The 14,113-nt window shown below is 44.8% G+C and overlaps 1 protein-coding gene across 7 annotated transcripts in view; it reads right to left on the reverse strand.

Annotated features, from left to right (window-relative positions):
- The window catches only part of GTF2I (general transcription factor IIi), a 110,953-nt gene that overhangs the window by 84,010 nt on the left and 12,830 nt on the right, over positions 1 to 14,113 (reverse strand). The window lies entirely within an intron of this gene.

A 14,113-nucleotide genomic window follows, 5' to 3' on the forward strand; every position in this document is an offset into this window, starting at 1 on the left:
AAATTGGGTCAACATTCACACCCCCAATAAATCCAGGTGGCACCCAGTATCAGTGAAATTTCTCCCAATTAAGAGCAAGAAGAGGCAAGGCACTTTACAACCCAGTGACAGGCAACCACAACTCAACACAGGAAAGAGGTGCCAAACCCTCTTCTCCCTGAACATCCTCACACAGAAGAGAATGGGTACAGTGGACTTAGGCTGAGTGGAAAGAAGTTCCTCTTCTTACTGCGAAAACAGATCCTAGGGATCAAGTAACATGTAAGATACTTTATAATACAGCATTTTCTGGCCGGGCACATTGGCTCACACCTGTCATCACAGCGCTTTGGGGGGCCGAGGCAGGTGGATCACCTGAGGTCAGAAGTTCGAGATCAGCCTGGCCAACATGGTGAAACCCCTTCTCTACTAAAAATACAAAACAGCCAGGCGCAGTAGCGTTCACCTGTAATCCCAGATGCTCAGGAAGGCTGAAGCAGGAGAATCACTTGAACCCAGGAGGTGGAGGTTGCTGTGAGCCGAGAATGCACCACTGCACTCCAGCCTGGGCGACAGAGCAAGGCTCTGTCTCAATAAATAAACATAATGCAAATCATAAAAATAAAAAATAAGCCGGGCGCTGTGGCTCACGCCTGTAATCCCAGCTCTTAGGGAGGCAGAGGCAGGAGGATAGCTTGAGCCCAGGAGTTCGAGACCTGCCTGGGCAATATAGCGAGACCCCGTTCTCCACAAAAAGGAAAAAAACAAACAAACAAAAAAAATAAATAAAAAATAATAAAAAATTAAAAAATGACACTTGGCCAGGTGCAGTGGCTCACACTTGTAATCCCAGCATTTTGGGAGGCTGAGACAGGTTGATCACATGAGGCCAGGAGTTCAAGACCAGCCTGGGTAACATGGCAAAAACCCGTGTCTACTAAAAATACAAAAATTAGCCAGGAATGGTGGTGTACCATCTGTAATTCCAGCCACTCAGAGGGTTGAGATATGAGAATCACTTGAATCCAGGAGGTGGAGGTTGCAATGAGCTAAGATTGCACCACTGCACTCCAACCTGGGCAACAAAGCAAGACACTATCTCAAAAAAAAAAAAAAAAAAAAAAAAAAAAAAAAAAAAGGCACTTGGCCGGGCTCGGTGGCTCAAGTCTGTAATCCCAGCACTTTGGGACACTGAGGCGGGTGGATCATGAGGTCAGGAGTTCAAGACCACCCTGACCAACATGGTGAAACCCTGTGTCTACTAAAAATACAAAAATTAGCTGGGCATCGTGGTACACACCTGTAATCCCAGCTACTCGGGAGGCTGAGACAGGAGAATCGCTTGAACCTTGGAGACAGAGCTTACAGTGAGCCAAAATCACAACATTGCACTCCAGCCTGAGTGACAGAGCAAGACTCCATTTCAAAAAAAAAAAAAAAAAACGGCACTTATCCCCATATTTTTTAACAAACAGAATCAAATTTGTTTCCCAAAACAAGGTTCCCTGAATAGAGACGGAAGTAAAAGCAGTATCAAGCAAGTCAACAGATAAATTATATAAATTATTTTCCTTAGCAGCCTAGGTCCCATTCTTTTTCTCTTGGATAAGTTAAGCCTAAGTGAATTTGTTTGGATTTCTTTCCCTCTCCCTCTCCCCCAAGTCTAAGTAAACCTGCATTAAAATGTGGCTTAGGCAAAATAGACAACAAAGGCATATGTTTCTATAATCAGACATTCACTTAGCATATACTTTCATTATTTCTGAAAGCTCATGGTATTTTTTTTTCCTAATCTCAGTTTTCCTTTAATTCCCCAGCGAAAGAAAACAGAGATGGGTTCTCATTTTACAAATGCAGTGATTTGTCAAGGTCATACAGCCACTCTGACAGTCAGAACATGAAACTAGGGCAATTTTCTCCCTATTGCTGTTACCACTTCTCATCTTTAATCGCCAAAAATCTGCTATCAGGTCATCACGAGGCAGGAGAATAGGGTCTGGAGGCAGGGAACCTAAGGCCAATTCATGCTGACTTCCTAGAACTAAATCAAAAGAAAAACCCCAACTTTTTTTTTTTTTTTTTTTTTGAGACGGAGTCTTGCTCTGTTGCCAGGCTGGAGTGCAGTGGCGCGATCTCAGCTCACTGCAACCTCCACCTCCCAGGTTCAAGCGATTCCCCTGCCTCAGCCTCTCGAGTAGATGGGACTACAGGTGCGCGCCCCCACGCCCGGCTAATTTTTTGCATTTTGGTAGAGACGGGGTATCGCCGTGTTGGCCAGGATGGTCTCGATCTCCTGACCTCATGATCCGCCCGCCTCGGCCTCCCAAAGTGCTGGGATTACAGGCGTGAGCCACCGCGCCTGGCGGAAAACCCCAACTTTCCACACCTGAGTAACAAAAGGATGGGAAGCTACTCAGTTCGCAAACCACCATCCCCGCTTTTTCGGTGCGCCAGACGGAAAATATGAAATATCTCTGATTGGTTGCTTTCTGCAACCAATCAGACGTTTGCACAGGACTGTAACTCGTAACTTCATTTCAGCCTGATTGGTTGCAAGAACCAACCAATCAGAGATATTTCATATTTTCCGTCTGGCGCACCGAAAAAGCGGGGATGGTGGTTTGCGAACTGAGTAGCTTCCCATCCTTTTGTTACTCAGGTGTGGAAAGTTGGGGTTTTCCGCCAGGCGCGGTGGCTCACGCCTGTAATCCCAGCACTTTGGGAGGCCGAGGTCAGGAGATCGAGACCATCCTGGCCAACACGGCGATACCCCGTCTCTACCAAAATGCAAAAAATTAGCCGGGCGTGGGGGCGCGCACCTGTAGTGCTTCTTGCAACCAATCAGACTGAGTGCAGGCAAGTCTTTTTGTTTTATTTTTGTTTTGTGTTAAGACAGAGTCTCATTCTTATCACCCAGGCTGGAGTGCGGTGGCACGTTCTAGGCTCACTGCAACCTCAGCCTCCCGGGTTGAAGCGATTCTCCTGCTTCCGCCTCGCGAGTAGCTGGGATTACGGGTGCCCGCCACCATGCCCAGCTAATTTTTCTATTTTTATTAGAGATGAGGTTTCGTCACATTGGCCAGGCTGGTCTGGAACTCTTGACCTCAGGTTATACACGCACCTTGGCCTCCCAACGTGCTGGGATTACAAGGGTGAGCCACCACGCCCAGCCTTTTTTTCTTTTTAATACCGAGTCTTGCTCTTTCGCCAGGCTGGAGTGTAGTGGCGCGATCTCGGCTCACTGCAACCTCCACCTCCCTAGTTCAGGAGATTCCCCTGCCTCAGCCTCCCGAGTGGCTGGGACTACAGGCGCCCACCACCACACCCGGCTAATTTTTATATTTTCAGTAGAGACGGGGTTTCACCGTTTGTCCAAGATGGTCTGAAACTCGGAACCTCAGGTGAGCCACCCACCTCGGCCTCCCACAGTGCCGGCTGTGCTTTCCACAACCAATCAGATGCTTGTATACGGTGTCACTTTTGTAACTTAAATCCCAGAGGGGCTCTTGAGCCCCTAGGCTCAGCCCACCCCCTCTCTGTGGAGTGTTACTTTCGGTTTTCAATAAATCTCGGCTTTTGTTACTTCTTCCAGTGCTTGCTTTGGGCATTTTGTCCAATTCTTTGTTCAAAATGCCAAGGACCTGGGCATCTTCCACCAGTTTAACAATCACAGTGAGTGTAAGAAATGGGGGGCAGACGCCATACCAACAGCCCACGGGGCGCCCCAGGTGATGAAGGTCCTATTTCATTATCAGAACTGTCAGGGCAGGCAGCGAGCCCTGCAGGATGGAAAGCCCCTGGGGGCGGCGACCCACTCGCCTTCTCTGGGCGTCCTGCTCTCTGGAAATAAGTGCATCCGGGTCACACCGGAAGTTCACTGCTCTTTGCGCGTCCAGAGGTTACTTCCTGGGACGGTCCTTGGTGGCGACTATGCGTGGAGCCTTCCCTGCACCCTGCACTTGGGGATGGCTCCCTCTCTTCTATCCTCTTCCCCCAGAAAGAAACTGCCATCAGGAGGTGGCATTAACAATGAACACCAGAGGCGGCACCGGGCCAGGCAGGTGACGTCAGCTTAGGGAGCACCCGATGCGCTGGTCCCCACGGGACAGAACGTCAGGAGAGCTGGGGCATATATGGGTTCAGCAGACCACGACCTCGCTGCGTGCGCTTGGGGGCTCTACTCAGTCGCCTCGTGTATAAATGGAAATGCTTGATCCCCTTTATGAATCACCTCAATTTAAAATAAGAAGGGTTGGACAAAGAGAAAGAAATGAACATTTATTGAATATGTGTCATGCTTTATTGGCGATCTTGTATAATGAGCACAGCAACCCTGGGCAGGAGAGCAGGCAACATGAAGGACACGTGGAGCCCAGGAAAAACTCCTTGATGGAGGTGGTGCTCCAGAAGCCACCTCAGCCGGGCCCATGGCGTCTTTTCCTGGTTGACTTTACTTTCTGATGTCACCAGCAATGAACTACAAATCACCAGGATATGACCTGTCCTGTCATGGCACCACATCAAAACTCTGAGGTCTCCCAATAAAAGAGGCCATGAAACAACAAAAAAAAAAACTGTAAACCAGGTAAAATGGGGACATTTTGCTCTGCGCTCCTAAAGAATGCATGATTTTTACTTTTTTTTTTTCTTTTTGGCAGTTGGGGGACAGTCTTGTTCTGTTGCCCAGGCTGGCGTGCAGTGGCGAAATCTGGGTTCACTGCAACCTCTGCCTCTCGGATTCCAGCAATTCTCCTGTGTCACCTTCTCGAGTAGCTGGGGTGACAGACACCCACCACCACGCCCAGATAATTTTTGTATTTTCATAGAGACAGGTTTGGGGTTTCGCCATGTTGTCCAGGCTGGTCTTGAACTCCTGACCTCAGGTGATCCGCCCGCCTTGGCCTCCCAAAGTGCTGGGTTTACAGGCGTGAGCCATTGCACCCAGCCTAATTCTGTATTTTTAGATGCAATATTATTTTTGCTTAAAACAGTTAAATTTTCCTTTAGATGTTACAACAAATGAATGCCATTATTTGCTAATTCGTTCTTGTTTCTGCTGCCCTCTGGTGATAAACTGTTTTTGTTTGCTAAAAATTCATTTTTCTTGAAAGGTATTTTCACTGGAATAGAAACCTAAGTTGACGATTATGTTCTTTCAGCACACTAAGGTTATTTCATTATCTGTTAGCGTCACTATATTTTGGCTTCCATTGTTGCTATTGAGAAGTCATCTACAGTCTCTTTTTAGGTAATTCCCATTCCTACTCTTTTTTATTTTTTTGAGACAGTCTCGCTCTCTCGCCAGGCTGGAGTGCAGCGGCGTGATCCTGACTCTCCGGTTTCAAGCGATTCTCCTGCCTCAGCCTCCAGAGTAGCTGGGACTACAGGCACGCACCACCATGCCCAGCTCATTTTTTGTATTTTTAGTAGAGACAGGGTTTCACCATGTTGGCCAGGATAGTCTGGATCTCTTGATCTCGTGATCCACCCACCTCGGCTTCCCAAAGTGCTGGGGTTACAGGCGTTAGCCACCACACCCAGCCTACTTCAGTTGTTTTTAAGATGTTTTCTTTGTCTGTGGTTTTCTACAGTTTCACTATGTATTCTAGGTGTAGATCTTATTTTTATTAAACACGTCTGTCACTCACTGGCCTTCTTGACTACGGAATTCTATCCTTCATTGTGGAAAATTTTCAGCTATTGTCTCTTTAGACTGCCCCATTCTCTATCTCCTATCCTACTGGGACTCGGATTAATGCATGTTACTCTTCACTTTATCCCTTCAGCCTCTTACCTTCTTTTTACTGTTTCCTCTCCATACCATTTCTTCTGACTTACCTTCCATTTCACTGATTCCTTCTTCATCTTTTTGTTGTTAAACACCTACCAGGTTTTTAATTTTGTTTATAATTTTCATTTCTAGGATCTCTAGTTACTGTTAAGTCATATAGTTTCCTACTCTCTACAGAATTTCAAACTTGTCATATTTATTTTAAGATAATGGGGGAGTTACTTTATAGTCTCTGAGAATTCCGAATCTCAAGTTTTTGCAGGATTATTTCTGTGTTCCTGGTGGTCCTTACCCTTATTCATTATACTTATTCCCTTCTATGCCTAATTATCTTGGTGAGCTGGTTATTTTACATGAAAAAATTACTTACAATCTTAAGCCTAGGGTGAAGGCAGCTTCCTCCAGGTATCAGGAGACACCTGCCTGTAATCACTCTAATCCAAATTCAAGACTGGGTTCCTTGGCCCACCCAGAAGTTAACCCAGGCCACAAGTAAGAATGCAGACTATTCTGAGTATCTCACCCCACAAAGTTTTCAAAACTCAAATTCAAGTGGTGAAATGTTTTTGTTCAGGGCAAGAGCGATTCTCATTTCAGTTATCTGAGTTCCCACAACCCAGCCCTTCAGATTTTCTCTATCTTGTCAGCTTTCTGATGTGTTCACAAAAGTTGTGGTTCTATAATTTTGTAACATTCTTGGTTGTTTTCACTAAGAATAACTAACCTCACCAACTTCAGGAACTATACCTTCCATATTTATTCTCAAGAACAATTTATGAATTAGCCAGAACTACCTTAGATGGCGAGGCTGCCAATTCCCAATTCAAACAAGATCAAGTACAAAGGAGAATTTTTATTTCTTCATTTAATTAATTTAAAGGTTATACTGGCTCCACATATAGCTAGATCCAAAACCATAAAATAAATCATTAGAGTTCCCTCTGCTGAAGCAGAAGGATGTTCTCCCCAAGACAGACCTGGCAAGGCAGAGGACTATCACATCCTCCCATTACTTTGTTTTTTGTTGTCGTTTTTTGAGACAGAGTCTTGCTTATCACCTAGGCAGGACTGCAGTGGCACTACGTCAACTCACTATAACCTCTACCACCTGGGTTCAAGCAATTCTTCTGCCTCAGCCTCCCCAGTAGCTGGGATTACAGGCATGCCACCACACCCAGCTAGTTTTTTTATTTTTTGTGGAGACGAGATTTTGTCACATTGGCCAGGCTGGTCTCGAACTCTTGACCTCAAGTGATCCGCCTACCTTGGGCTCCCAAGTGCTAGGATTACAGGAATGGGCCACTGCACCTGGCCTTCCCATTACATTTTGTATAAAAGATCTGGGCATGTGTGTCATGAGCCTGTCCCAAGACTAATTAATTACTGTGACTAGTCAAAACAAGATGACACGGGATATACTGTGATTAAACAGGCACACAGAAGAACAGCCATGTGAGCCTGCTATGGCTGCTTTCAAAGTTTCTCGATCTTAATTCTTCCATTCTGAATGTTTGACTTCACCTTTCCTTTCCCTGATTTGACTCTAATTCTCCTTCATGAGTTTCAAAGATGAACTCAATTGGCCTGTTGCTGTTTCATTTTTTATCTCTGATTCTAGTCGACTACTGTATATGTGATGCCTTCTTTATCTCTGAAAACAGACTCCGGCCATTCTTTAAAATCATCTTGAGTTTTCTGTTGGAGATCCATTTCAGGGATTAGGTTTATCTGTGTCCTTGCTGTTCTGATCCATTCTTCTTCAAAATAAGCCAATAGCTAATTCCATAAAATTTCCTTTTTGGCTGTCCTTCTGCTCTAATTTACTGACCGCTTGCTGTCAATACCAAACAGCACACAAACAAATTTGGTTTTGGGTTTATTTTTTGAGATAGTCTTGCCCTGTTGCCCAGGCTGGAGTGCAATGGCGCGATCTTGGCTCACTGCAATCTCCGCCTCCCAGGTTCAAGTGTTTCCCCTGCCTCAGCCTCCCGAGTAGCTGGAACTACAGGCGTGTGCCATCATGCCCAGCTAATTTTTGTGTCTTTAGTAGAGATGGGGTTTCACCATGTTGGCCTGGCTGGTCTCGAACTCCTGACCTCAAGTGATCCTCCCACTTCAGTCTAACAAAGCGGGAGGATTAAAAGCATAAGCCACTGAACGCAGACCAAAAAAATGATTTTATAGTGAGTGACAGGAAGAGCGCTCTTGAAGAGTTTTACACACCCCATCATTACTCTAACAAAAACGGAGGTTCTTAGTATTTTTTATGATGCTGTTCTCCAAAATACTTCTCAACTTTCAATACATTTCTGCTTCAAAACAAGGTTCCAGTCAGACTGGTAAGTGGGGAGGTGCTAGAACACGCTTTCTTTTATTTAAATTACATTTCTGCCTTATTTCTTTTTCATGTTATGTGTGTGTGTGTGTGTGTGTGTGTGTGTGTGTGTGTATGTGTTTGTGTGTGTGTATTTTTTTTTTTGAGATAGAGCCTCACCCGTCCCCCAGGCTAGAGTGCAATGGTATCATCTCAGCTCACTGTAACTTCTGCCTCCCAAGTTCAAGCGATTCTCCTGCCTCAGCCTCCTAATTGGGATTACAGGCACCCGCCACCCACCCAGCTAATTTTCATATTTCTAGTAAAAATGGGGTGAGAGCCACTGCACCCAGCCTACAGTTAATTCTTTAACAAGGAACTAGAATCCATCTCTAAATTCCAAATGCATCTTTACAGCCAAGTGTGGTGGCTCACACTAGAGTTCGTACCACTGCACTCCAGCCTGGGTGACAGAGCGAATCTCCATCTCAAAACATTAAAGAAACATAGCTGGGCACGATGGCTCATGCCTGTAATCCCAGCACTTTGGGAGGCGAGGCCGGAGGATCACCTGAGGTCAGGAGTTCGAGACCAGACAGACCAACATAGTAAAACCCCGTCTCTACTAAAAATACAAAACTTAGCTGGGCGTGGTGGCGGGCGCCCATAATCCCAGCTACTCAGGAGGCTGAGGCAGGAGAATCGCTTGAATCCGGGAGGTGGAAATTGCAGTGAGCCAAGATCACACCACTGTACTCCAGCCTGGGCGAGAGAGCAAGACTCCATCTCAAAAAAAAACAAAAGGCAGGCTCAGTAGCTCACACCTGTAATCCCAGCACTCTAGGAGACTGAGAGAGAAGGACAGCTTGAGCCCAGGAGGTGAAGGCTACAGTGAGCCATGATGGCACCACTGCATTCCAGCCTGGGTGACAGAGCAAGCCCCCGTGTCCATTAAAGAGAGAAACAGATAGAATACTTTTACCAGAGAAATTTTCCATCCAAACATGTTTTTTACCCCCTACTCCACAAAATGCACAAAAGCCATGAGTCTCCAGTACTGGTGAATGCGCTTCTGCTTGGGCCAGTATTTCAGGGAAGTTCTCTCTCCTTGGTTTTCTGGTGTCTTCCAGCTTTCCAGCTGTCTTTATTCTTTGAGATCTAGTCTCCAGTTATTTTCTTGTCTAAGAGGAAAAACTGCAGAACTCAACTTACCTTTGTTTTTGAGATGGAGTCTTGTTCTGTTGCCTAGGCTGGAGTGCAGTGGTAGTGGTGCCATCTTGGCTCACTGCAACCTCCCGGGTTCACGTGATCCTCCTGCTTCAGCCTCCCAAGTAGCTGGGATTACAGGTGCCCGCCACCACGCCCGGCTAACTTCCTTGTTTTCAGTCGAGACGGGGGTCTCACCATGTTGGCCAGGCTGGTCTTGAATTCCTGACCTCAGGTGATCCGCCCACCTCAGCCTCCCAAAGTGCTGGCATTACAGGCATGAGCCAGCACACCTGGCCAACCAATTCATTTTTTTAACAGCCACCAAAGCCAAGTTTCAACAAAATTAAATGACTGATGGCATCATCATATTCTTAAATGTATTCACCAACAGAACCAACTTGAGTCAAAAGAATAAAATAACTTCATGTATCACTTAATGCTAATGGAAAAATTAAAATGGCATCTCAAACTTTTAAAAAGTAATTTCCTCAAAACAGTAAATGCTAAGAAAAAGTTAAATCTCATCAAGTAAAATGTTAGGTATTTTGTCCTGAAATGGTGCTTAAAATAAATGCAAAAGATCTAATACTAACAGTTAAAGCGGCTGACTATATTCTAAACCAGGATTCAGTTGCATTAAAATTAGATTATCATTTAATACTGTATTTTGGCAATCTTTTAGGCCACCTAAATCATCTTATCTCTGAAATTGTTGGGATTTTTTGTTTGTTTGTTTTTTGGAGATGGAGTCTCACTCTAAAACCCAGGCTGGAGTACAGGGGCGAAATCTTGGCTCACTGTAACCCCCATTACCCGCCCCACCCCCCGCCCGAGTTCAAGCAATTCCCCTGGCTCTGGCTCCACCTCCTAAGCAGCTGGGGTAACAGGTGCCTGCCACCACAACTGGCTAGTTTTTTTTTGTATCTGTAGTAGAGATGGGGTTTTCCCATGTTGGCCAGGCTGGTCCTGAACCCCTGACCTCAAATGATCTGCCCACCTCAGCCTCCTCAAGTGTGGGATTACAGGCGTGAGCCACCACGCCCAGCCAAATTGTTGGTATTTAATATTTCCATGTTCTCCCTATAATTACTAAGTGCTAAAAGCCAAAACTAAAATTTGTTTTTCAGAAGAAAATTTATTTATCCCTAAAATGTCAGTATACATTTAATATGATCAGTTCGGATTGCAAACACAGACTTTGTAAACAATGTCTTAATGTTTTTATTTAATTTTTTTTCTTTTTTTTCCTGGACATGTGGTTTGCACTAAATGTCTTAATTTTTTCAACAGACTACCATTTGTCCTAATTATGTCCACTGAGTAGCTTCTACAGAAAATGTGCTTTGTTGGGGATTTTTTTTTTTTTTTTTTTTTGAGATAAGGGTCTCAGTATGTTGCCCAAGATGGATGCAAACTCCTCCTCAGCTCGAAAGATCCTCCCACTTCAGCCTCCCAATTAGCTGGGACTACAGGCATCTATCACCACGCCTGGCTACAGAAGATGTGCTTTTAATTTACTTTTTCAGTGAGAATGTGTTTAAGGTAGTTTGCTGGCCCTATTAGTTTGCCTTTCAAATGACAGCAAAGAAATTAACTTCATATCTTGGTATGTTTATTATAAATGGTTGACATCTGCTTGATACAATTTACAAAACAGATCTTTTATAACCTAAGAACAGCTGGTAACTTTTTTCTGAGACGGAGTCTCACTCTGTTTGCCCAGAGTCCAGTGGAGTGCAGCAGCACGATCTCTGCTCACTGCAATCTCTGCCTCCCAGGTTCAAGTGATTCTCCTGCCTCAGTCTCCCCAGTAGCTGGCACTACAGACTCGTGCCACCATGCCCAGCTAGTTTTCTATTTTTAGTAGAGATGGGGTTTTACCATATTGGCCAGGATGTTCTCAAACACCTGACACAGTGGTCTGCCCACCTTAGCCTCCCAAAGTGCTGGGATTACAGGTGTGAGCCACCGTGCCCGGCCAACTTTTTTTTTTTTTTTGAGACAGAGTCTCAGTCTGTCGCCCAGGCTGAAGTGCAGTGCTGCAGTCTCAGCTCATTGAAACCTCATCACCCGGTTTCAACCGATTCTGCTATCTCAGCCTCCCAAGCAGCTGAGACTACAGGCACACGCCACCACTCCCAGCTAATTTTTGTATTTTTAGTAGAGTGGGGTTTCACCGCCATGCTGGTGTCAAACTCCTGACCTCAAGTGATCCACCCACCTCGGCCTACCAAAGTGCTGGGATTACAGGCAGGAGCCACCAAGCCAGGTGAACAGCTGATAACTTAAAGGACGATGTAAATTGCCCGAGATCACCGAATTACTAAGAATATAATCCAGATCTGTCCAACTGACTAGATGGCATCAATTCTCCATTCTCTTTCTTTCCTTTTTGTTTTCTTCGTTTGTTTGTTTGAGATGGAGTCTCATTCTGTCACCCAGGCTGCAGTGCAGTGACGTGATCTCGGCTCACGGCAGCCTCTGCCCCCCAGGTTCAAGCAATTCTCCTGCCTCAGCCTCCTGAGTAGCTGGGATTACAGGTGCCTGCCACCACACCCAGCTAATTTTTGTATTTTTAGTAGAGATGGGGTTTTGCTATGTTGGCAGGATGGTCTCCAACTCCTCACCTCTAGAGATCTGCTAACCCTGGCCTCCCAAAGTGCTGGGATTACAGGTGTGAACCACCGTGCCCAGCCCCCCATTCTCTTTCAAACCACACCATACACTGTAAAATTTAATCAGATTTTAAATATTTTTCAAATTCTGTTATCTACATTTTTTTTTCTTTTTTTAACCACAGTTGCACTTTATCTACAAATTTAAACTTCAGAAAAACATTAAGTTTTCAAGGGCTTAGACAACAACTATAATGGTATTTAAGTCCATGAACTCCTCTCAAAGAAATCGGATTCCTCAATACTAAAAAGAGCTATTTTCAGGCCAGGCACGGTGGCTCATGCCTGTAATCCCAGCGCTTTGGGAGGCCAAGGCAGGTGGATCACCTGAGGTGGGGAGTTTGAGACCAGCCTGGTCAACATGGAGAAACCCCATCTCTACTAAAAATACAAAATTAGCCAGGTGTGATGGCACATGCCTACAATCCCAGCTACTCAGGAGGCTGAGGCGGAGAATCGCTTGAACTCCGGAGGCAGAGCTTGTGGTGAGCCAAGATTGCATCATTGCACTCCAGATGGTGCAACGAAAGCGAAATTCAGTCTCAAAAAAAAACTAAGTTAGTTATTGTTGATGCTACTGTCTTTGGTATTCTAGTCCAAACTCCAGCTTTGACATATCCTCCAATAGAGAGAGAGCTTCCTGTTTACTGTACATAATGTCTTAGAAAAGGTAAGTTCACCAGTGACTACCCTAGACCTGGAAGAGGCAGGACTTCCGTACTCCTTGCTTATACCAAACAATACTTTTAATTCTAAGAGTTTATCTACATGGGCTTAATAGGTATTTTCCCAAGGAAAATAAATTAGGTCAGCAATTCACAGGTTCTGGGTTTTTTTGTTTGTTTTTGAGACAGAGTCTCACTCTTGTTGTCCAGGCTGCAGTGCAGTGGCGCCATCTCAGCTCACTACAACCTACACCTCCCAGCTTCAAGCCGTTCTCCTGCCTCAGTCTCCCAAGTAGCTGGGATTACAGGGGTACACCACCACACCCGGCTAATTTTTGTAATTTTAGTAGAGATGGGGTTTCATCATGTTGCCCAGGCTGGTCTCAAACTTCTGAGCTCAGGCAATCCACCCATCTCGGTCTCCCAAAGTGCTGGGATTACAGGTGTGAGCCACCATGCCTGGACATAGGTTCTGTTTCACAAATATTTAAGAGCAGGATATAAACCATCACAATTTATATTAATGTGTATTAACATATACACTTTAGCAGACAAGAAATAAAGCCAAAGAACTCATTTAGTTCATTTGACTTTAATGTTTAACTTATATATATAAGCATTTACAATTTAAACGTCATATATATATAACTGGCAAGTACTTCCAAATAAAGTAAGAAATCCCTAAGCTAAATGGTTAATCAGGATTGATTTTTAAATCAAGGGCTTGAATTTTTTTTTTTCTTTTGAGACAGGGTCTTGCTCTGTCGCCTAGGCTGGAGTGCAGTGGCAGAGTCACATCTTACTGTAGCCTCAACCTCCTGGGTTCAAGCAATCCTCCCACTTCAGCCTTCACAGTAGCTGAGACTGCAGGTATGCACCACTACACTTGGCTAACTTTTTTATTTTTTTATTAGATACAGGGTCTCACTATGTTGTCCAGGCTGTCAAATTCCTGTGCTCAAACAATCCTCCCATCTTGGCCTTGGTGTGAGACACTATGCCCAGCCAGCTGTGAAATTTTTCTAGCAGCTCATGCACACATTTTAAGAGAGCAAATTAATTTCTATCTGCTGAAATAAAGCTGGCAATTATATCAGCAAATAAATATCCCAAAAGAAAAAATAAATTTGAACGGTTAAGATATGAAATGATTTGCAACTGTATTGTATTCATACTTAAAACTTTATAGTACGATGACCCCATTAAAAAAAAAAAAAAAAGGCCAGGCATGGTGGCTCATGTCTGTAATCCCAGCACTTTGGGAGGCCGAGGCGAGTGGATCATGAAGTCAGGAGTTCAAGACCAGCCTGGCCAACATGGTGAAACCCCATCTCTACTAAAAATACAAAAATTAGCTGGGTGTGGTGGCAGGCACCTATAATCCCAGCTACTCCGGAGGCTGAGGTGGGAGAATCGCTTCAACTTGGGAGGCGGAGGTTGCAGTGAGTCAAGATCACACCATTGCACTCCAGCCTGGGTA

This window comes from Sapajus apella, unplaced genomic scaffold (genome assembly GCF_009761245.1).
Source record: "Sapajus apella isolate SASKATOON/1434 unplaced genomic scaffold, GSC_monkey_1.0 scaffold88, whole genome shotgun sequence".
NCBI classification, from domain to species: domain Eukaryota; kingdom Metazoa; phylum Chordata; class Mammalia; order Primates; family Cebidae; genus Sapajus; species Sapajus apella.